This window comes from Jaculus jaculus, chromosome 9, assembly GCF_020740685.1.
Source record: "Jaculus jaculus isolate mJacJac1 chromosome 9, mJacJac1.mat.Y.cur, whole genome shotgun sequence".
NCBI lineage: Eukaryota > Metazoa > Chordata > Mammalia > Rodentia > Dipodidae > Jaculus > Jaculus jaculus.
In genome coordinates, this window is record NC_059110.1 from 41,939,749 (window position 1) to 41,961,853 (window position 22,105).

The 22,105-nt window shown below is 38.1% G+C and overlaps 1 protein-coding gene and 1 pseudogene across 7 annotated transcripts in view; one reads left to right on the forward strand and one right to left on the reverse strand.

The window, feature by feature from the left end:
* Window positions 1-22,105, reverse strand: part of Nkain2 (sodium/potassium transporting ATPase interacting 2) — a 1,180,756-nt gene that overhangs the window by 313,200 nt on the left and 845,451 nt on the right. The window lies entirely within an intron of this gene.
* On the forward strand, window positions 4,545-5,853 carry LOC101609811 (annotated as a pseudogene).

A 22,105-nucleotide genomic window follows, 5' to 3' on the forward strand; every position in this document is an offset into this window, starting at 1 on the left:
TCTTTTTTCAGATGGCAGTGACATTGGGATGTTTCACAGGCACCGTGGTGCTAAGAAGAAGTGACAGAGGAGTACTCAGCACTGAAATATCTCTATCACACCTTCCAAGGCTCAGGGTCCATTGCAGAAGAGGTAGCAGGAAGAATGTAAGAGCCAAAGGAAGGGTAGGACTCCTTACAACATGATCCTCCAGACACAAAATGGCCTGGCTATCCATGACTCACAGTGCCTGACACTACCTGCACAAGACTATCATAATAGGAGGAAAAGATGATGATATCAAAATAAAAGAGAGACTGAGTGAGAGGGGGAGATAATATGATAGAGAGTGGAGTTTCAAAGGAGGAAGTGGGGAGAGGGGGAATTACCTCGGGATATTGTTTATAATCCTGGAAGTTATCAATAAAAAAGTAAACAAAAAGATAGTTTCTTAGCAGTGAGTCCTGTAAAATCAAAACAAGTTATATACTTTTAGCTTATAAGGGCACAGAGTAAACATTTAATTAGTTAATTTATTTTAGGCAGAGAGAAAGTGGAAGTTAGAATGAGAAAGAGAGAACTGGCAAACAAGGGCCTCCACCTGCTGGTAATGAAATCCAGACACATGCACCACCTTGTGCATCTAGCTTAGGTGGGTCCTGGGTAATCCAACATGGGCCTTTTGGCTCTGTAGGCAAGTGCCTTAACTGCTAAGCCATCTCTCCAGCCTTAGAGTAAACATTTATAACTGTTATAAGGCATAGCAAGGAGAAATTTGAAAAATGTAAACTAAGTAACCATCAAGCAAGCATCAAACATCTGTAGTTTAAGTCCAATATAATTAACAGTGACTAACAGGTTCCATTTTTTTTTTTTTTTTAATTCTGTTCCTGCATCTGGTCTAAGTAGCTAGGGCAAACTTCCATCCTGAGCCAACAGTGCTCTATAGTCCCAGTATATTCAAGACATCATTGGGTCTCCATGCCAACCACAGTTGATCTTTTAATGGCTTCACCAGCTTCTTCACTAGGGTCACAACGCCCTGCCTCAAGCTGCATCTCAGCAGTGGCTGCTGCTGGAACTGTGTAGTATGTGACCCTCTCCACGCACTTTTCATGTTTCTGAAATCAATTCCAGGTATGCAGAAGACAGCCATACTCTTAATTCACAGACAACATCAATCAGTGACTTTGAAGAGCAGGTTCCTTTTTCTCAATTTCTTTTTAAAAGAGTTTATAGCCTTATCATTTACTCTTTTTTCCAGGCATAATTTTGTATTGTTTCAATGTAAAATACTTGGGCCCTCTATCTTTCAAATTCTCATGTTTGACAATAATGGCAGCTTTAATGACCTAAAACTAGTGTCTGTGCCAATAAATTTTAAACTAGTTAGAGTTTTAAAAAAATTTTCTATCTTAAATTTCTCAGTTCTGTATCTTTAACCAACCACATTAGTTCCTTACAAATTTAACCTTGATCAAACTTTCCAGACCAGGACAATAGAACACAGCTGACCCTTATGGCAGTAACCCTGTTCCAACAATTTTGGGGGTAATTTTTCCTTCCCCTTAGAAAGTTCATAAGCCTGGCCTCCACATATAATTTTCTCTGTACTTAGCATTTTCTGGCTTGCTTCCTGCTCCAGAATACATCTTCAGCTGCAAGCATCCAGTTTCCCATTCCTCCAACACAGACGTTCCAAAACAGCAAAATCCACATGGTCAGATTCATTTCAGCAAGTCTATCCCATTCCTGGAACTAATTGTGTCACAGTCATGTTCAGTTGCTGGGATGAGCTTCCATACTAGGTACAGGGTGTGTGGGGGATTTCCATAATGGCAAAAGAAGCTGGCCCCCTTTATCAGATCCATGCAGAGAGAAAAGCAACCACCAGAATAAGCAAGCACAGTTCAGAAAACCCAGGTAGAACTTATGCATTTATACCTTTAGCTCTAAGTTCCAGATCTGCCCCCCAAACATCTTAGAGCTGGAGTGAGGATCCATACATAGTGACCCCAAGTTACAAGCTTGAATAAAACTCCTGGATTGGACTGAAGAGATGGCTTAGCCATTAGGCCACTTGCCTGTAAATACAAGGGACCAGGTTTGATTCCCTAGTACCCATGCCAGATATACATGGTAACACATGCATATAGGCCTTGGTGTGCCTATTCTCAATCTCTCTCTCTCCCTCCCTCCTTCTTTCTCTCTGTCTGTCTCTTTCTCTCAAAAATAAATTCTAAACAACAAAACAAAATAAAACCTCCTTAATCTATTGCGGGATTTCCATTCAAACTACCATATACATTATTATATACTATATCAATTTTTGGTTCATATCAACATCATGTACTACATACACTCTTATCCTGAATTCCAGGTTATGTATACTGGGGCTTACATGGGTGTTATATCTTACATGATTTCCCATAACTGGTGGATGGTTAGGCTAAGGTTGAAAATCTAGATTGGTTTGGCTGTAATGTTTTTTTCCCAATCAAGTCAGACTTTCCTACAGAATTATTTTCCATTGGAAGGAATGGTAAAGCAAGGATCACAAAGGTAAAAGATTCAAAAAAGTAAAGTTTCCAAAGAAGCATTTAATAAATGAAATATATCTGCATGAACTATATTTCTATAAAGAAAGAAAGACATTTGAAACTTCAGATGTGAAAAAATGATCAGTAGGTAACAGGAAGGGGAAAATATATCTTTATAATACTGACATACTTAATTCAAGGAAATTGATTCTAAAGAGAAAAAGCAAATTATAGAATAAGCTGTTTTAGAATCATGAGGTTTAATTTTTTAATTTGAAGTTCTTTATTGCCTGTCTATACATCAAAATAACTGGAACTATGCTCTGTGAAGAAGCTGTCCTGTCATAGTGAATGTGTCTGAGACTTAATTCTTAAAACTTTTAAATATTTGCACAAATTACTTAAATTTGTATTGCTATAGTCTGCTATACTTTCTGTGTACACCATTCATTTGATTAGAAATCAAATGTAAAACCCACATCTGTTCTGTTACAGAAGAATATTTAGCATAATAAGAATATTTATGGCAACTATTTTAAAACCTTGGTGTTTAAATAACATCTCTAAGGTTGACTAGAGCATAAAAATCTATGATGGATCTTGCAATCTTTTTGGTTCATCACTATCAAACATGTTTGTTAAGACAATTGAGTAGCTAAATCACAATTGAAGTTGTTCTTACTGAATTTTAATAAGATATTTATTTTACACTAATAAACATATTATCTAGATTTTATTCAAGTTATGGAATAAGAGCTTAAGTAGAGAATTTATACTAGCCACCTAATTTTATTTATTAGTGTATATACCAAAGAAAAGTCTAAACATGGATGAGAGCACATACATATATGTGCATAAAATAAAAGGGTGAATGCATTTTTTAAACAGAATAGAATAAAAGCAATGAGGAGGCATTTTTCAAGGGAAATGAGTTCTATTGATGGTTCTGTTGTGGGTTTCTTTTTCTTGCTTTTACTTAGAAAAATGATTGAAACATTGTTTTCTATATCTGAAATCTGTCATCACTGCACAAGCATAGTAGTGAACCCCGAATCCCCAAGTGAACATTTAATCTAAGATTGTACAAAAACAGAACATGGACATATGAATTTTTTAAATATTTTCTGAATTCTTACTAACTGCCTAACAGGCTCTATACCAAAAATACAGAAATATAAGATATGACCCTTGCCTTACTCATTTCAAAGGAAATTAATTTCAAAGCAAAGTCTGATAAGAATTAGGTAAAAGTCTGTTTAAAAAGCTTAATGTTCAAGGCAGGGTGCTACCAGGTGAATAGCAGAAAACACAGAGCCGGGACCTCTGGAGCCTTAGGAACCCAGGGCAGAGCAACTTCATGTAGCAGGTATCCTTCTAGAAGTGGCCATCTAGGACACCTTGTTGCCATGAGAGATAGCCAGAATGCTCTCTTCAGATTCTCCCAAGACTGATGTCCCCAGTGCCACTCCATGAATACCTCTAGTATCTGGAAAAACAAGAAAAAAAGGGCTCTGGGTTTTGCCCATGGGGTGGGGGAGGTTATAGGTTTGTGGGGGGCCACTGACCTTAGCTAATAAAAGTTTCACCAAATTTGTGTGGACTCTGGATTTCCCAAAGAAAATGAGATCCCTCCCCTCTACTACAGGGACTTTGGGGTTTGTCGAGGTTGTAGGTGCCAACCCTAAGTCAGACTGAGGCCTGTAGGACCATGCTGACCCTGGATGGACAAGCTTCCCAGAAGTCCCTAAGGTATTATCCCTGTGTGAAATGTGTTGTACTTGTGAGCATGTGTAAGCAGACAAATATACAAAGTGTGTGTGTGAATACCACCCACGTTCATGTTTGCGAAAATGCCACTGTGAGATCTGCTATAGAAGCAACATGATGACTTCTTGTTAAAAAAAAATAAGGCACGTGGCGGCGGGGGGGGGGTGGGTTCAAAGGGGCGGCGCGGCCTGCTCACTGCCGAGGTGGTGTAGCCAAGGTGGTGGGAGTCCCTCAGAGTGGCCTGGGCTTGCTGCAAAGATGCTGGGTCTGAGTCCCCTTACAGTCGTCCTCCTGGCCGGGATTGCGGCCTGTGCCAGAGCACAGCACGTGCTGCCCTGGACTGAAGATTGCAGAAAAACAACTTACCCTCCTTCTGGACCAAACTCTTGACATGAATGGATGCTGGGTAACAGTATAATAGAGACTTATGGATGCACCAAGTTCCCAAGCTCAGCAACCTAGTTTAGAGAACCATATATTCATGGTAGAAGTTTGCATAGATACCCACTATAGAGAACCAATTCCATAGTACACCATAAACCTTGATTTACCACCCTACAAAAGATGGCATGAGTTAATGACTCACAAAGCAACAATGCTAAAGACCATAGTTAATTCCATGAAGAATTTAGTAAACGTATTTGTGCCAAGTGGAAAAGTTATGCAGATGGTGGATCAAAAGTTGCCTGGTCTATTTGGCAACATTCCTGGCCTGTATGAAGAGGAAATGAAGGGAATTGCAGATGTCACTAGGGTACCTTTAGGAGAAATTATTTCATTCAACATATTTTATGAATTGTTTACCATGTGTACCTCAATAATAACTTAAGACACAGAATGCCCTCTACTGCATGGGAGAAACATGGATTTTGGAATATTTCTTGGTTGGAATATAAATAATAATACCTGGGTTATAACTGAGGAACTAAAGCCTCTTACAGTGAATTTGGACTTTCAAAGAAACAACCCTGCTTTCAAGGCTGCAAGCTTTGCTGGACATGTAGGCATGTTAACAGGATTTAAACAAGAACTATTTAGCCTTTCACTAAATGAATGTTTCAGTATGAATGGTGGTTATCTGGGGGTCCTAGAATGGATTCTGGGAAATAAAGATGCTACATGGGTAGGGTTTATTACTAGATCAGTTCTGGAAAACAGCACAAGCTATGCAGAAGCCAAGAATATATTGACCAAGACCAAGATAATGGCCCCAGCATACTTTATCCTAGGGGGCAACGAGTCTGGGGAAGGTTGTGTGATCACTCAGCAAAGAAAAGCACCTTTGGATGTGTATGAACTTGATGCTAAGCATGGTAGGTGGTACACAGTACAGACAAATTATGACCTATGGAAAAACACCTTGTTCCTTGATGATTGCAGAACACTTGCAAAGATGTGCCTAAACGGCACAACCCAAGAGAAGCTCTCATTTGCAACCTTATATGATGTCCTATCAACAAAACCTGTCCCCCACAAGCTGACTGTATTCACAACCTTAACTGATGTTGCTAAAGGTTACTATGAAAGTTGCCTGTGGGATTGCCCAGACCCTTGTGTAGGCTGGTGAGCACATACCCGGCCTATTGAACTGAGACCTGAAGACCGGTTCTCCAGTATGACTGACCAGCGCATCTGTGCGATCTCCTTACAAAGACTAAGACTCAAAGATTTTTCTTTCCAAGGGTCATGAGAATGCCTTTATAGTATGTTTACAGTTACAGACTTTTTTTTTCTAAAATAATCTGTTATTTAAAGATGAATTCTTTTAAGTGAACTGATGTAGGTTTGCTGAATTTCATTTCACTTTGCTATTGGGAACCCTAACCTGGATGGAATAAACCAAGTTTCTCTTCTGGTGTTAATCCAGTGCCTCTATGTGAGTATTGAAAGAGTAAATACTCCACATGATTCAGTTGTCCATATTTAATCTACATATTTATGTTTTTCTAGTTTGAACTATTAAAATCAGCATACCATTCATTACCTTTGAGGCTATTGACAGAATTTTAATTTCTTTATATTTGACGGAGGGGTGAGATGGACATTTGATATTTCTTTTTTTTTAATTATTTTATTTATTTATTTGAGAGAAACAGACACAGAGAGAAAGACAGATAGAGGGAGAGAGAGAGAATGGGCACGCCAGGGCTTCCAGCCTCTGCAAATGAACTCCAGATGCGTGCGCCCCATTGTGCATCTGGCTAACGTGGGACCTGGGGAACCAAGCCTTGAACCAGGGTCCTTAGGCTTCACAGGCAAGCACTTAACCACTAAGCCATCTCTCCAGTCCTGATAGTTCTTTTAAATAAAAATACCTTTGACTATGTAAATAGTGCTTTTGGGGTTTCACAAAATAATTAGGATGCAAGGCAGTCTTTTATGCAGAGTTGAAGTTGTTTCTTACATGTTTCATTCATTTAATAAATAATATTTTCATTTTTTTATTCTAACCAACATATTTTTAACTTTTTAATACACTGTAGGTATTAAAATGTTTTCAGAAATCTATTTATGAAAAGTGGCAATTGAAATTGTTAATCCTTCTAACCTTTACAATTTACTGTCAAATGTATGGCAGTTGTACAAGACTGTTTCCACTGTCTTTTATATGATCTCAATTGTATCATGATACTCAATAAGCAGTCATTGCAGGCATGTTAGCACTCATGCAATAAAAAAAAAAATTAACAGGAAGCTTGATGCCATAAAAGAAGACACCATTTTCTTAAAAATTTGGAATAATACACAATACAAGCAAGAAGAAATACCATAGTGCTCTACATTATGCCCAATGATATAATCAGTATCACTGCAGTAAACTACAGATAAAGCTATTATTAACAGCTTAAGATTTTTTTTTCAAAGCCAAAACAATGAATCCTGCTGAAGTGACTGGAGAAATAACAGAGGAATAATACCCAAAGAATAACAATTACAAATTTTCCAAATGGAATGGGCTTAGATGGAAAAGAGCTTTCAAGCATTAGGGTGGATACAACAGCTAAATGTACTGTGACATCCTACAGATTAAAGCAAGCATGCCAACAAAAAGCACATAAGTAGGGCCACCCATATATAATGCATCCCCAAAGCCAAAACATCAGTTAAATATGACCTTGTCACTTAGGAAAGTAAATGCAGAAGAGACAGATAGGACACTAAGACAGAAGAGGGCAGGTAAACAACTTGCTAATGGAAATTAACTCTATTAGCCAGGTGGAAGTGGTGGTGCATGCCTATGACCCTATTTACTAGGGAGATTGACAAAAGGACAAATAAAACAAAATAAGTACACATAGTCTTAAAAGTATAAAAATATCTATAAAAGTAACAAAATAGTTCATGTAAAAATCAAAACTTACAGGCCTAGAATAATTCAGATATGCTTAGTACTTGTTTGTATCTAGAACACATTAAATTCAGACTCATCAGACAAAATCTCCAGCCTCTTGAGTTATGTTAATTTCCTCTCTTAGTAGCTCTTCCAATGTTCCTTCTGAGATATGGTATGGTAGTTTGGATGTGATAAAGTAAATATATTGTGCCATAGACTCAGGCCTTTTATTAAAACTGAGCTTACAATGTCAGCCCCTAATAGGCAGATTTCTGATGCTGGGGGGGGGCAATATCACTGTGGACAGATTCTGGGGTCCAGCACTAAGGTGTGTTTAGGGGTAGATCTTCATTTTAGCCCTAAGGTATGGGGAGAGCAGTTTGAGCTCTCGGGATTAATGTTTGCTAATGTTGATGTTTGCTTGCTGTAATTATTTTCTCTGTGTCTGGATGTGTGGAAGCAAGTAGCTTCTTCAGCCATTAACAGAGTTTTCTGTGGATTTTGTAAGCCTGAAATAAATCCCTTTCTCCCATAAACCTTGTGTGGTTGGATGTTTGTCCCAGCAACCTGGAGTTAACATAGTATGTTGACAGGTTCAAGTAGCCATCAGCTGACAGAGGTCTACCTGGGAAAGCAGCAGGTAGAAGAGTGGCTGCTTATTGGCTTTTTGTCCGCATGTGCCAGAGCAGCCTCCCCCTTCCTTAATAGGGCAGTAACTACATTATCTGAGTTGTAACCATGTGATTATAGCTTGTCAACACTAGGCTTTTTCTCTTAAAGCTGAAGTTTCAAATAAATCCTGTTTTGAATTGCTGGCTATGTAATAGACTCTGATGTAAGCCACACTTGATTTAATTTTGTTTCACAAATGTTATGCCGTTTTGTTTCTTTGACTCATGAAAGGCATGACAGAAGAAGATAGCTACATCAAGACAAAGAAATTAAAGCCAAATGTCCAAGAGAAGTAGCAAAGAGGCCTGACAGAAGTGTGCTTATCTGTGGATCCAATCTGCATTTGAAGCCAAGCAAACCTAAGCCCTTGGAGTGCAGGAATAAGTCCTGTATCTTATAATAAATTTTCCCTTTGGGTAAGCTGTCTCATATGTTTTTCTGTTAGTAGCAATTGGGAGAGTCCTAACTAATCCAGGCAGATTCAAAAAGAAGAGAGTGGACATGCTTAGATGGGGTCAGGAGGTAGCCAAGTGTGGGGGCACATGACACTTAGCCCCCTACCAGGCATCCAAATACAGTGCTAGGATGTCTCTTGGGATGGATGAGGTCACTGAAGAAGCTAATGTAAACCTGGAGAGGAGACCTGGGAAGAATATTGGAGGCTATGATTCCTACTTAGGAAGCTTTGCCCATGGCTAGTATGCTGCAGTTGTAAACAAATAAATAAATCATATACAGTAAGGACTCAGTGGAAAAGTGCTTCAGGGCAGAAAATATGTAAGAAGCCTTATTTGAAGAGAACCTGTTTCCTGTGTTTGTTTTTATAAGTCTTTCTCATTTTCCCTTGCTTCTTATGGGTTTCTTGTGTTCAATAGTCATTACAAGGGAGTTTGATATTTTATTGAGTGATTTCTAGCTCAGTAGCTCTCTTCTGTTTGTAATGTTCTGCATCAGTCCCCATGCATCTCTCCACAGAAGGACAGTCTTCCTAGGCCTGCCCCTGATTTGTTGTAACCAGGTGCCCATCAGTAGGTTCTTCTCAGCATCCTATGCCCCATCAGAAGAGTAAAATTATGATACATGTTTTTCCTTAATCCTGAACCATTGTTTCCTGCCTGAGGGAAGCTGAGAGGAGGGCGGAAGCTCATAGGCCTGTCTTCCTGAATGGCTCCTGATCCTCTTGACTAGGCCACAAAAACAGAAGCTTGCAGACTGCTGTCAGGGCAGCTGCATGAATTCCGGGCATCACTCAGAAAAACTTTCATGGGCAACAACCTCACATGGTAATTATTTCAGGTTGTTGATGTTCTTGCTGTACCCTTCAGTGTTAACAGGCATATAGAAATGACAAGGAGTCTAATGAAGTATTGTGTTGGAGCATGTAAATAGCGAAAATCCAGTATTTCTTCAGGGCAACCTGGAGATTCATGCCCTGTAATTTCAAGAGACTTCTAATTAAAAATAGTCATTGTCTTTGCTTACTCTTTCATCCCTATAAATGATTCAGAGATTCCACACCAAACTGACATTCTGTAATATAATTGTCATTTTTTAAAGGCCAATGGAATAACTGAGAAAGAAAACTACTGACTTGGGTACTGAACTACAAATAAACAAGTAAATTAACATATGAGTGGAGAATTTCAACATGATTTAGTTATTATGGCAGTCTACCTACCTTTTCTCAGAGCCTCTTGTTAACTCAGCAGTGTGCTAACTGCTGTCCTAGATAAAGAAAGGGTTGATCCAGGTCCTTACCCTAGGGCAGCTTAAAAACCTAGCCAGAAACAGACAATTAATACAGAAAAACTTAAGAGTGAGAGAAAATTAAAACCAAGCCTTATGGTGTTTTTGAGAGCAGTGAAGAGGTATCAGCATGGGCTTGGGAAGGGGCACATTCATAAAGGAGGAAGCTGTTAAAGCAAAGGTTGGAGGGACAATGATCAGGAGAGGAAGTAGGGAGATGCTGGGAAGGAGCAACCATGCCAGTGAAATCTGGTCATATTTCCTATATGTTTCAATGCTTACGTCCTTGAACAAACCATTAAGGTATCTAGAAATATAAACCAACTCTCTGAAATTCTCACGTTGATTCAGTTTTGACATCACAAGGATGTAGTAAGTTGCCTTGATCACCACAAAGCACTGACCTTATTTCAATTTAACATTTGTTGTGAAAAAAATAGGTGTGAACCACAGAAGCACTGCCTGTTATATATTTAAGGGTATTTATGGGTTATGTGACAGATTGAAATGCTTACCTCTCCTCCAAATTCATGTGTAGAGAATTGGAAAATTATTTTTATTTACTTATTTGTTTAGTTTTTTAGTTAGTTAGTTTCATGAGAGAGGATGTGCACCAGGATCTCTTGCCCTTGCTAATGAACTCCAGATATTTTCAGTACATTGTACATCTGCCTTTATTTGGGTTCTGAGGAATTGAGCTTTGGGAAAACAGGCTTTGTAAGCAAGTTTCTTTAAAGGTTGAGCCATCTCCCCATCTCCAATTTCTTATGTTGACATCCTAACCCTTAATGTGATAGTCTTTGGAGAAGGGTCTTCCAGAGGAGATTAGGACATATTGCATAAAGCTCCATGAATTAGATAAATGCCTTTATGAAAGGGACTCTGGAAAATGAGGACAGCCTTCATATGATATAGAATATGTCTGTGCCCAGATGTTGGACATATTGGCTCCAGGACTATGAGAAATAATAATTTGAAAAGCCACCTTCTGTGTAGTTTGTTAGCATACTTTAACCAGATTAAGGCTGTAAGTTTCAGAAGTGACCAAGACCATGAAGATCACTATGAGGCAAAGATGGAAGCTTTTATTCAGGAAAATCATGAGCTGCCAAGATTGACTCTCAAGAGCAGAGCAGTTGACTTTGAGATTACAGATAGTGAGCTATATAAAACTTTACAGCTGGGGGAAGGGGAGGAATGGAAGGAACTTCTTTGTTCTTTACATTAGGCATAGGGTGTGAGATCAGAACTGTGACCAGACATGAGAAATAAGGGGGCAATATAAGGGGGCAGGAAACCTAGACCTGGGGCATTGTCAGGCAAGGAAGGGATAATTGCTGGGTGGTTCCTTGAGGAATGTTGATGACCCAGTTCCTTGTGTCTCTGTTGCCCTCCTGCTTTCCTTAGTGACTCCATTTTGTCCTGACCTACCATTTGTCAATGATAAGAGATGAAGGTTAATTTTTCCTGCTGACCATAAGGGCAATGAGTTCTTAAGGGGGGGGGGGGGGGCTGCCAGATAATGTGGTTGATGGGTGTCTCTTCAGGGCAGGTGATAGGTGACAAGGCGGTTTCATGGTGGTTAGAGGTGGCAGAGTGGTGAGCTCGACAGCACCAGTGTGGCATGTTGTTATGACATAGTCCTGAATGAAACAGAGATTTCTCTCATACCATCCCTGTATTGGACTGGCTTCAGGTCTGTGAATGGCAGATACCTGTTATACAGAAGGTGAGGTAGATGGGCTCTGTGTACTCTGTGAGAAGACAGGAGGGAGAATAAAGGAGCTTGTCAACAGCTATGACATCAAAACACCAAATGTAAAGGGAGGATGAGCATTCAGAGGTGAGAGATAGAGGGGTTGGGGCAAGAGGAGGCAGAGGAGCATTTTAGGATCAGTGGAAGAGTAGGAACACAAGAGAATTTAAGTTTGAGAGTGTCCATTGGGGTGGCAGAGTACTTGTCCCTGGATGAGATATGGTAATGGCTAAGGAAGGAGGCAGTCCAAGGAATTGATCTGATTCTGGCTAAGGCAAGTGGGAGGAGCTGTGGTCAGGGTAGGTGAAGTTAATTAGTGACAGGCAGAGGCAGAAGATTTGAGTTAATATTAGAGTCTAATATTGTAAGTCAGCATCAGACTGGGGAGTCTATTAGTCTGAATCATTGTTCATATTGTAATTATATTTTTCTCACTGGGTGATTAAGACCATGTAGGCTGCCAGAGTTAACTGTATACTTTGGAGTCAATTAATGGCTCCAGAGGGGAGACTTTTAGGGGCCTCTGAAGAGTTCTTTGACTCAGCATTGTCATCTGCTAGGATAAGTCAAGGCCATGCTGACCAGGTGGCCCTCCATCTTTTGAGAAGCCTACAGGACTGATTATCCTCTGATGTGACTCTCCTGTTGCAGATACGCTGACTTGGAACTTGTTTCTGGGTCCCTACATCCTCTCTGATCAAGAAGGCAAGTAACTTAACAGAGGATAGCAGTTCAAGTGTCCCATCATCTCCTGTGGCCTTTTGACCCAGGAGCAGAAACCAAAATATTGGTTATCCTTTTAACTACAATATTGGACTTGATTTTGGCTTCTACATACTTATTACTCACTCAGAGAGACTGTGCATATCTGATTAGCAAAATACATTAAAACAGGAGGAAAAAGAGTAAATAGTTCCTCTGTGAGATTTTTTAAGGTGTTTTATTTTTAGATGTAATAACCTTAAGATTTAGTTAAAAGGTTGACAAATAGAGGAACCTAGTTAACTTGGTTGGGTACTTTAAATTTAATCTTTCATGACCATTATTATGACCAGATTGACATCAATGAATTAAAGTTAAGTTTAAAACCTGAATACCATAGCAACCTGCTACCAGGCAGGGCCATACTTTGTTAGTCTGATGCAAGCCCTACACTAATAGTCATTTTATATCTCAAGAAGTTTATAACCTGATTAAGTACTTTGTCTTTAACCTGTTTAAGCTTACTCATATCATAATCTGCATACTTTACTCATACATTCATCTACAAACTTTTACCTTACAATCCATGTAACCACTCTGTAACAATCTTTTTCATCAAACATTTAACAACCAACATATAAAGCTTTCTCTCCAGATTATCTTTTTCAGTCAGTTCATCTCATAGCTACCAACAAAACTTTTTTTTTTCTTTTATTAGTTTTGTATTCAGCAGATTCAGGCAGTTTGGTACCATTATTAGGCTCATCCATGACCTACCCCCTCCCCATTGGCCCCTCCTTGTTGAGGTATATGGGCTGTGCATTGTGGAGTTAGCCCAAAGTTATTGGTAAGATAAATGTTTCTGCATATCATGACCCAACATGTGGCTCTGACATTCTTTCCTCCCCCTCTTCCACAAAATTTCCCTGAGCCAGGTTGGGTTCATTTTTGGTCTGCTTCAGTGATGAGGTGTTGGGGGCCTCTGAGGCTCTGGCTCTCTGATTTGATAGGAGTTGATTTTTCTCTGTGTTGGTCTCCTTCCCCCTTGTGCTGGTATCTGGTTCATCAGGCAAACAGCATCCTTGCTTGTTTTGCCAATTTTCCTTAGTTTCAGCTGGGGCCCTTTTGAGGTATGATGGGTGGCTCTCTCTGTAGGATCTGCATCTATCTTTCCCCGGGGTTTACAGAGCAGTTAGGCGGTCTAGGCTGGAAGTCCTCCAACAAAACTTTTATTGCTCTTAACATAACACATTTAATATGACCATTTTTTTTTTTTCCTCAGAGGCCTTTTGAAATAACGTTTTTAAAGAAAGAGTAGATCAGTTTTGACTGATGCTAGTTACCCAGAACAAACATATAGAATTTGTGACTTTGTGTCTTGTAACTTTCCTGAAACACATTTTTTAAAAAATGAAAGCAGATTTGAACACTGGAAACTTTAGAAAATTTTTTTACAAATTTATTGTTGAGTACTTCTAAATTTAAATATAAATCTTGAGGCTGCTGTCTATTAGTAGTTCCATAGAAGCATAGAAAAAGGAATGTAACAGTTACAAATTTCTTATAAGAAGTCCCCATCTGTTTATAATGACTTGGCATTTTTTTATCATCATGCTGGCACCAGGATCCTGAGATTCCCCGTGCTTGCACACCACCCCCCCTGCTCTACAAGGCAGGGAAGCTAAGAAAAAGCCACTTTTTTTTCTAAATTCCAATGAGAGTGCCCTCAGGGGCATAGGCTACTTTCCGATCCTGCCATTTTACAACTCTTGTTAAAAAGGTTTTTGTTTATTTTTATTTATTTACTTGAGAGTGACAGACAGAAAGAGAGAGAAAGAGACAGAGAGAAATAGAGAGAGAATGTTTCTTTACATTCTGAGAAAGGTCATTAGTTCTGTTCACAAAGACTCTGAGTTGCTGATTGGAGTCAGCAGGACACAGAGGAGCAGAAAGGGACATACATCTTTGCCACCTCCCACTAAGGAATACCAGTTAATCAGCAGGAGCTGTGAAGTTGATATTTTCTGAGGTGACATCAGACTCATTCAATTAATAGACACCATTCTTAGACAACTGAATAAACATCCATATGAAAATAGGTAGAAACAACAAAGATAATGCCACACATTAACCCCACCTTGAGCAGAGCACAACATAACCAGGAGTTTACCTCTGAGGAGCTTTTACACACATATGTTGCCTGAATTTTAATGGGCCCCGCTGGTGTGTATACTCTTAAATCACTGTACATGAGGAATGTTAAGGACTGGGCCTCAAGCACAAAGAATGAAGGTAGGCTCAAATCAAACCTCTACTATCTGTAGCCCTGCATTATGCTTTGTCACAACTGGCAGTGAGTCATACCTCTACACTCTATTCCTGCATCTTGCCTTGCCACACTTGGGAGTGAGCCACACCTCTATGCTCTGTATCCATTCAATGCTACCTTGCCACTCTGGCCAGTGAGTGTGGTCACATGCCCTTCCAGGAGTACCTTGTGGCTTTGGTCTTTCTAGCAAGCAAATATCTTGGAGTCTGGCTAACAAATCATTAATTCCCTTAGTCTGAACTTGAAAGATAGCTGCCTCTGCTTCTTGCATTAGCTTACTCTATTGATAATTCTAGTGTTATGATCTCTTGTGGGAAGAAATTAGAGGTTGTTGGCAGCAAGAAGGAGAAAGTATAATTGTAAGATGAGTGGGAAGAAAATAAGAGAATTGCATCCTGATAGTTTAGAGCACATCTACTATTCTCTTGGCCATCACCAGGGTAAGAACAGCCCTGTTTGCTTTACCATAGGAGTGACCTACTCTGGAGTGTCATTGTCAGTGGACTGGGATGTTGCCCCATATAGGATCCAGCCCTGGCCAATGTCTGAACACAGTGATTGCTCTAGGACATAGGTAATAACATTGAACAGGCTAGATTGGTAGAGAGTTATAGGGAATACATACCTAACTCTAGTCAGCTAAAGCAGACTAAGTGTTTTCTATGAATTCTCCCCAAATAACCTGGTTTGTGTTAGTTAGAAAATTGACTGATCAACAAGAAAAAATCTGCTTGATAGTGGAGCAAATGCAGTGATATAAAAAGAAGTATGGTGTAATAATATTGTAGAAGTATATTGTTGTGATTGCCTCATTTGAGCCTGTGTCAGTTTAAGCCTATACATGTTAGTAACAGTTCAATTCTTCTATTCTTTCCTTAGTTTGTGAAATAGAATGAAGCACTGTCACATATACATAAGTATAAAATGTTAAAGTGAAGATAATACTAGACATGAAAATTATTAGCAAGATGGAAGAGATTTCTTTCCCTCAAAGGTCAATGTGATTGACAATTACTATGATAATTTATTACTTACATTGAATTAGAGAAGAATATAATTTTAAAAATATACTCCTAATCTCATTCTTGAGCACAGAAAATGTTTACTTAGTTATTTAAACCCAAAATAGTTTATTACTAATGCAATATTTCTATCTGAAAACATGATTTCAGAGTACCTTCTGGCTGTAAAATTCTGACTGCAATCTTAGTTTATTTTCTATGACATCTTGTAATTGCTCTAGAAATAATCTGTGTTGGCTCTGATGAGTTTCATTGTTATTCTTTATACCAAATACCACTTTTTAGTTTTATTTCACTAGTTTGTCAAGTCAAGAGGATTTAAAAATATATTGTTTCCTCTGAACAATTTCTGCTAAAAGATTCTACCTTCTAACACTAGAATTATACAGTGCTACATTACTGTAAGCATTGATGTTAGAGATTTTTGCACAAAAGATTTGATGATATTCTTATGGGATACTCTCAGCTGTTGTATACTTTATGGTGGTAGATTTTTACAGTGGGCTCAATAAATCCAATGACACTCATATTTAAATAATGTCCTTGGGCAAACAAAAATTTAACACATTCATGCAGGGTATAAAACTTCTTGTGAATATTTTCTTAAGATAAATTAATGCATAGCAAGAAGTGACCCACTGTTTAATAAAAACTGAAAATAGGTATATATTTATAAACAAGAATTTCAATAATGAAGTTCATGATTTCTTTTGAATATATAGATTTTCTTGACTTTCACTTTTTAATTGCCATTGAATACAACTTCCTATCTCCATCCAGTTAAGTACATTCTATATTAAGGTTTTTAGCATCTCTGGATTTCTTTAAAAGCCTCTTAATGTATCCCAGTATTCCAGCCTGTATTCTGCCCAAGTGAATCTCACATTGTCATGATTTTTCTCAATGTGAAGCTAAGTATACCACAAAGCACAATTCAGGTAAAGTTTAAACTTTTTTCATGGGAGACAAGATACTTAAGTACTGGATGGTGAACTCTTCAACCTCATTATTTGTTACTATCTGACTTTTGCTCTAAATTGGCAACTCTCATAAAGAAATATGGCATTTTTGAAGTACTAGGGTCTTTGCACAAGTTTTTATCTGCCTGCAAAGCTATTCTAGCTTCCTTCACCTTTGCAAACTCCACTTTGAATGACATCGCTTAGATGTACGTGTGTGGCGTTCCATGGCAATAGCCTATCTACTGCTGCCATCATTCACTTTCTTCAGTTACAACAGAATATCTTAAATAAGGCAAGTCATGCAGAATTGAAATTTATTGGGTTTATGGTAATTACATCTAGGAAGTCCAAGAATATGGTGCTAGAATCTGGGGGATACTTTCTTACTGTAGGAAAACATGGCCAAAAATCATGAGACAGGGGGAGAAAGAAAGAGAGAGAGAAGGGGGGAGGGTAGAAGAGAGAGTACCATTTTGTAACTAATACAAAAATAATGATCATGCACCATTGAAGGAGGTGCCCTGTAATTTCATCATGTCCCCAAAGTCACACCTTTTAATGCCATGAAAATACCAAATTTTAATGTGAGGTTTGTAAAGGACTTTCAAAACTCAGTTTCTCTTATTTTCAGACCAAGGTACTAATGTCTGTCAAGTAATCTAAGAGCTTTTTGCTAACATCAGTCATAACATTTACTGTATTTCATCATGATGGCTACTTGTCTACCTCCTTCACATATCCTCAGGGTCCACAATATTGCATATATTACATGAGTTATATGTGTTCAATATTATCTAAATTTATGAATAAATGAACTATTGGAAGTTGTTGACAGAATAGTTGAATACCATAAGAAAATATATAAGATAAAATTTGTTCTTACAAATGCTGCTATTAACTATAGAACATCAGAAATGATAATAATGTGGGGAAGTTGAGGAAAATTATTCCCTGTTGCTAAAGGTAGAGTTCTAGAGCAGCACTCTAGAAGCTTCAGTTATGCAGATAAACTGTTTTGAGCAGATCTTAGAATAAGAACACAATAGAAAGGAGGAAGTTATATTCTTCTGACATTCTTAAATGTTATATGGGACTTTTCCAAGAGTAAGCATCAAGGAAAAATTACTCAAATTACATTAAAAGCAACCCAAAATGTCATTGTAGCATGTCCTTATTTTATGAAGAACTATATTGGCTGAGCATTGAGTACTTTTGTAAATACAAGACCTTGTATTGATTTGCCTGTTTGTTGTAATTACATTAAAGTATAGGTTGTATACTTGTTTCTCATTTTCTATAGGAAAGCATGGTTTCCAGGTTTCTAGGTAGCATAGTAGTTAAGTAGTTCATTACTGAATTAAATGCATAAACTACACAAACCTTTTTTGCAATAATTGAGGTTAGAAAGGGAAAAAAAAATCAGACCAGAAAGTTGGTGTCAGAGAGATCAGTTTTGCTATTGTATTGGCATCTTAATATTGTAAGTTAGCATAGAAATTCATTATCCACATCTTCACTGCTCTGATAGTTATATAAGAAAACAGTACTGGCTTCTGTATTTATTGATTCATGCACAATGTGTAGGACTATACCTTTTATATGATTCTGTGGTCTAAAAATTCATTAATGAGGAGACATAATTTCTTGCTATTTTCAGTTACTACTTCTACCTGGTTCCCTGTGTTCCTTTTTTTTTTTTTTTTCTTGAAGAAAACTTTTTTTTTTTTTTAGAAAACTTCTTTTTCTGCAACCCCACCATCAACATACCACTATTAAGGTCTGTTATTTTTCTGGGGCTATTTCTGAGATACATCATTTTTATCTATTTCTTGGGAGTCCTTTAATATGATTAATAGTAATTATTATAAAAAGTCTGGAGACACTGACTATCTCCATCTGGCATAAAGAAGTCACCCCATGTAATCTTTGGTTTCTTGACCCACTTTTTTTTTTTTTTTTTTTTTTGAGGTAGGGTCTCACTCTGGTCCAGGCTGACCTGGAATTAACTCTGTAGTCTCAGGGTGGCCTTGAACTCATGGTGATCCTCCTACCTCTTCCTCCCAAGTGCTGGGATTAAAGGCGTGTGCCACCATGCCTGGTAACCCAATTATTTTAACACATGTAACTGTTTAGTTCAAGGTTTCACAAGGGCTTATTATTGTCTCCAATATTAACTAAGATCTGCTCATGGAACCCACATAAGTCATGGTCTGTCCCGCTACATCTGCCTTTTGTATTTCTAATTTCCTTCTTAGAATCACTCCTCCATTTCACCCAGCCTCTCTTATTCACCTGGTTCATGTTGCTTAGTGTGCCCTGCTTTCAGGCATTCACATAAACTACTATCATTGTTTTTTGTTTGTTTGTTTTCCTAGCATGTACCCACTAAACCTGCCTCTTCAGCTACTTGGCTTTCCTCAAATTTTTCTTGTCATTGACCCCTTTGGTAAACCTGACCCATCTCATTGACAATTTTTTTTTCTTTTTCTTGTCACTCCTTTGCATGCTCTGAGGATTCTCCCATTGTTTGTGTTGTTGATGTACAGTTATTGACATAGAATTTGGCAAATTTTCTTAAGTCACTTTATGTTCATTTATATTCTCTCCCAGTTTACCTTTTATTTTATTTTCCAAAAGATTCCTTAGCTTTGGAGTCACAGATTTTATGTTCTTGACAACTTCCACCCTTGGAGAGGATATAAAAATGTGGTGTTTTCTAAACCCTCATTCTGCTTTGTTCAAGATATCAATTCATTCATATGCATATGTATGAACGGGGCAGTGGTGTTAGGGTCTCTGGCAGCCCCAGGGGCTGGCTCCCCTTTTTGTGTCTGGATTAAGTGAGTGTGTCAGAAATTAACATTCTGGCTAGCAGGCTTTGTAAGCACATGCCTTTAACTGCTCAACCATTTCTTCAGTGCCTAAATCTTCTTTCTTCCATAGTGTTTTGATATAAATGAAAGAACAATAAAACTCCATTTTATTCCTTCAATATCTTATATTGTGGTGGAGAAGCTAAGGCTGCATATCCATTATTATGACAGAAAATAACACCTTTATTCATGTTTGTCAAAAGCAGATTAAGCAAAGGAGAAAGTCCTGGATTGTATTATGTTTTCTATTGTTACTCTTCATCTCACTTAATTATTGTGACTCACATAATGTCAGTCAATTAAATGTTGTAAAAGAGTTAATTTCATTTTCTTGTTCAATTCATACATTGTTTTGCTTACTGAGTTTTATGAATAAAAAGTACTAAACTTTCCAAATATTAAAACATTTCTACCATTAATAATAGATAAGAACTTTACTAGAAAATACTTCGCTGTAGATTCTTTTTATATTACATAACAACAACAAAAGACTAAGAATCTAATGCCTGGCCCAGAGTGCCTCCCAGTACTTGGGAAGCAGAGGTAGGAGGATTGCCGTGAGTTCGAGGCCACCCTGAGATTACATAGTAAATTCCAGGTCACCCTGAGCTAGAGTAAAACCCTAACTCGAAAAACTTAAAAAAAAAAAAAAAAAAAAAGAATCTACTGCCTGTATATAATCAACAGTTCTAATTCATGGAAAAACCAATGCTGATTCCAGAGAGAAAGAAGCACGCACTGTGGGCAATGTCACTTACTGACTGACCTGTGTTGAATTCCCTTCACATTTTCTTTTCTGTTTCTGTGGAAGCTGTTGTCTCAGTTTATATTAGTGGCTTCTGCACTGGAAAAGACACCCACAGAGCAGCACAGAAGCTCACCCCTTCTTTTGCAGAACCTAGTTGTGTTATTTAACTTTAGTTCTCATTTTCCAAGTTTTGATGGCTTAGGCCACCTTACTCAGAAACACATGTAGTCTACCTGTGCTCACTGGCACCGTCTTGATTCCATGTGGCTTGTGTCTGGCATCCACATCTAATGGCTTATGAGTGGTGTTAGGCGTGTCTTTGAAATTTCCTTATGGTTGCAGCCTAAGATTCTGGAATCTTTACCTTTGACACCTACACAAACCTGTAAGAATGTCACAACTGCGTGGAAACTGCCATTATGTAAACATTATTTGTGTTTAAGCACAGGCAACTTCCTGGGTAGAAGTTAAGTGCTAAATATTAGCAAATCCAACAAGCACATGAAAATTAAAGACAGTGTCTTTGTCACCCACCAACTGCATGTCAGTTTGAGAAATTTCATCCAATTTTTATCACTTAAATGTACTGTTCAGACGAGGGACACAAAACACATAACCTACTTTACTCTTAAGGGTATTAGTATGTGGTGGCACACGCTTTTAATCCCAGCACATGGATGCTGAGATAGAAGGAGCACCATAAATTTGAGGCCTTTGTGGGCTATGAGTTACAGGTCTGCTTGGGGTATAGTGAGATCCTTCATAAAAAAGTGTTAATATACTGATGATTTCGTTATCAATGTTAAAGTGAACGCCTATATGTTAAGCAGTATTAAGATAAATGAAATAAATTACTTAAGGTTTTTTGCTTGTTTGTTTTGGTTTGGTTTATTGAGGTAGGGTCTCACTCTCGTTCAGGCTGACCTGGAATTCACTATGTAGTCTCAGTGTGGCCTTAAACTCATGACGATCCTCCTACCTCTACCTCCCAAATGCTGGAATTAAAGGTGTGCACCACCACACCCTGCAAAGGTTGTTTTATGTAGATCAGTAAAATTTCTTCAAATAAACAAATTGAGCATTTACAAAATAAATAACTATTTGTACTTTCAAATAAATAATAAATACACTATAACATGGATATAAAGTTATGTATTTCTTATAAAATTTACTTGCTAGTAGGATAATTCTAAATTTGTTTCTCTAATGAAGTAGTCATTGATCTTGGTTCACACAGATCAATGTGACTTTGTCAAGCTGAGCTTTAGCTTTTGTATACACTACTAAAAAAGTAGTAATTGCTGAGTGAAAGTATTATGAAGTTTCCTTAAATCACAGTTAATTTATATAACATTGTAAATACAGCATGCCATTCCCACATGAAGGGTGTTTGATAGGTCAGGACAAATGGAGTTACAGCAGGACAGCGACAGAGGACTCACCCACATTCCTCAAGAAATTGCCCAGCCATTACCCCTCCCCTGCCTAACAAGGCTCCAAGACTAGATTTACTGCCCCCTTATCTCTCACTGGGTCATTTCTGGTCTCATCCTGTGGCTAATGTAAAGAACAGAGATTTACTGCCCCAACCAAGAAAGTCCTTCCCCCTTTCCCACCTTCCCCCAACTAAAGAGCCTATAAAGCCCACTATCTGTAACCCTAAGCTGACTGCGCC